We start from the raw sequence: 3,606 nt of genomic DNA, 5'->3' as shown, positions 1-3,606 counted from the left end.
TGAGTCACTTGTCAATAATCAACTGAATGGCTTTCTTGATGTCTATAGTATTCTCTCTGGTATGCAATCTGGTTTGCGCTCAGGTTATGGATGAGTCACTGCAACCTTAAAGGTCCTCAATGATGTCGCCATTGCCCTTGATTCTAAACAATGTTGTACTGCTATTTTTATTGACGTGGCCAAAGCTTTTGATATGGTAGACCATTCAAATCAAATCAAATCACATTTTACTGGTCATACACATGGTTAGCAGATGTTATTGTGAGTGTAGCAAAATGCTTATGCTTCTAGATCCAACAGTGCAGCAGTATCTAACAAGTAATATCTAACAATTCCACAACAAAACCTAACATCTGACAAATTCCACAACAAAACTTAATACACACAATCTAATGAAGGAATGGGATAAGAATATATAAATATATAATATATGGATGAGCAGTGACAGAGCGGCTAGGATGCAATAGATAGTAAAGAATTGATAGTGAAAGATACAGTATACATTATATACATATGAGATGAGTAATGTGAGATATGTAAACATTCTTAAAGTGACATTATTAAAGTGACTAGTGTTCCATTTATTAAAGTGGCCAATGATATCAAGTCTGTAGGTTGACAGCCGCCTCTCTGTGCTAGTGATGGCTGTTTAACAATCTGATGGCTTTGAGATTGAAAAACAACTATCTCTCTGTCCCAGCTTTGATGTACCTGTACTGACCTCACCTTCTGGATGGAAGCGGGGTGAACATGCAGTGGCTGGTTGGTTATTGTCCTTGATTATCTTTTTTTGCCTTCCTGTGACATTGGGTGTTGTACGTGTCCTGGAGGGCAGGTGGTTTTCCCCCGGTGATACGTTATACAGACTGCACCACCCTCTGGAGAGCCTTGCAGTTGTGGGTGGTGCAGTTGCCATAACCAGGTGATACAGCCCAACAGGATGCTCTCAATTGTGCACGTGTAAAAGTTAGTGAGGGTTTTCGGTGACAAACCAACTTTTTTCAGCCTCCTGAGGTTGAAGAGGTTCTTCACTGCACTGTCTGTGTGCGTGGACCATTTCAGTTTGTCGGTAATGTGTACACGGAGAAACTTTAAACTTGGCACCTTCTCCACTGCTGTCCCGTCGATGTGGATAACGGCGTGCTCCCTTTGCAGTTTCCTGAAGTCCACAATCATCTCTTTTGTTTTTGCTGACATTGAGTGAGAGGTTATTTTCCTGACACCACACTCCAAGGGCCGTCACCTCCTCCCTGTAGAATGTCTCATCATTGTTGGTAATCAAGCCTACCACTGTTGTGTTGTTTGCTAACTTGATGATTGAATTGAAGTCTTGCATGGTCACGCATTCGTGGGTGAACAGGGAGTACAGGAGGGGGCTGAGAACACACCCTTGTGGGGCACCAGTGTTGAGGATCAGCTGAGTGGAGATGTTATTTCCTACCTTCACCACCTAGGGGCGGCCTGTCAGGAAGTCCAGGACCCTGTTACACACACATAGTCAATGAACAGCAGTCTTACATAGGTATTCCTCTTTTCCAGATGGGATAGGGCAGTGTGCAATACATACATACATACATACACCCCGCCCTTCCTCTTACTGGAGAGACGTTTATTCCTGTCGGTGTAATGCCATGAAAATCCCATTGGCTGTATGGACTCCGACAGCATGTCCCCAACTAGTAATTTTTCCGTGAAACAGAGTATGTTACAATCCCGGATATCTCTTCGGAAAGCAACTCTTGCCCTGATTTTGTCGACTTTTAACTAGGGACTGGACATTAGTGAGTAATATACTCGTAAGCGGTGGGTGGTGTGCGCGCATCCGAAGCCTCACTAGAAGACCGCTCTGGCACCCTCTCCTCCGGCGGTGTTGTTTTGGGTCGGCCTCTGGAATCATTTCAAAGGCCCTGGGAGGTGCAGACAAAGGATCCCCTTTGGGAAAGTCATATTCCTGGTTGTAGTGCTGGTTGTGCTGGTAAGTTGACATCTCTTTGATATACAATAGTTATTCTCGGTTGTATGTAATACCACTTAAAGTTTCCTGGGCTAACAATGTAAGAAATAATACATTAAAAAATATATACTGCACAGAATCCTAAGGACTAGAAGTGAAGCTGCCATCTCTATCGACGCCAGCCAAAAAAATCCATTCTTGTGGGCTGGCTAAGGAGTATTGGTGTCTCTGAGGGGTCTTTGGCCTGGTTTGCTAACTACCTCACTCAAAGAGTGCAAGTGTATAAAGTCAGAAAATCTGCTGTCTCAGTCACTGCCTGTCACCAGGGGAGTACCCCAAGGCTCAATCCTAGGCCCCACGCTCTTCTCAATTTACATCAACAACATAGCTCATGCAGTAGGAAGCTTTCTCATCCATTTATATGCAGATGATACAGTCTTATACTCAGCTGGCCCCTCCCTGGATTTTGTGTTAAATGCTCTACAACAAAGTTTTCTAGTGTCCAACAAGACTCTACCCTTAACCTTGTTCTGAACACCTCCAAAACAAAGGTCATGTGGTTTGGTAAAAGAATGCCCCTCTCCCCACAGGTGTAATTACTACCTTTGAGGGTGTTGAGCTTGAGGTAGTCACCTCATACAAGTACTTGAGAGTATGGCTAGACGGTACACTGTCCTTCTTTCAGCACATATCAAAGCTGCAGGCTAAAGTTAAATCTAGACTTGCTTTCCTCTATCGTAATCGCTCTTCTTTCACCCCTGCTGCCAAACTAACCCTGATTCAGATGACCATTCTACCCATGCTAGATTACGGAGACATAATTTATAGGTAATTTATAGATCAGCAGGTAAGAGTGCTCTCAAGCGGTTAGATGTTCTTTACCATTCGGCCATCAGATTTTCCACCAATGCTCCTTATAGGACACATCACTGCACTCTATACTACTCTGTAAACTGGTCATCTCTGTATACCCGTCACAAGACCCACTGGTTGATGCTTATTATTAAAACCCTCTTAGGTCTCACTCTCCCTTATCTGAGATATCTACTGCAGCCCTCATCCTCCACATACAATACCTGTTCTGCCAGTCACATTCTCTTAAAGGTCCCCAAATGACACACATCCCTGGTTCGCTCCTCTTTTCAGTTCGCTGCAGCTAGCGACTGGAACAAGCTGTAACAAACAATCATTTTTTTCCTTTTTTTTTTTCTTATCCCAGCCTCCGTCCCCACAGGATGCCTTTTGGTAGGCGTCATTGTAAACAACAATTTGTTCTTAACTGACTTATATATAAAGGTTAAGCTAGATCTTTGTGTGTGACAGAGAGACCTAGCCTATCATCACATTAATTTCAAATAATAATACGATTCCATAAAAGACTGCTCTTATGAAAGTACAATTCATAAATCAACTAATTCATTCACTAAATGTAACAATTTTGTGACTTCTATCACCAGAAGCCGCATGTGCAATGATGATTGCCCTGAGAGAATTAAAAGTGAAACACAATAAAAAGGAATATAGTGGATAATATTCCAGTCAACAATATTGCCCTGACAATGGAAAAGTTTGTCAGGCGACCTTTGGTGACACTAGCCATATCTAGTCATACTGCAGCAGCTCTCTCCTCTCACGACCCGTCCGCTAGACCC

This window comes from Oncorhynchus masou, chromosome 31 (genome assembly GCF_036934945.1).
Source record: "Oncorhynchus masou masou isolate Uvic2021 chromosome 31, UVic_Omas_1.1, whole genome shotgun sequence".
Taxonomy (NCBI): Eukaryota; Metazoa; Chordata; class Actinopteri; order Salmoniformes; family Salmonidae; genus Oncorhynchus; species Oncorhynchus masou.
This window is presented reverse-complemented; position numbering follows the sequence as displayed.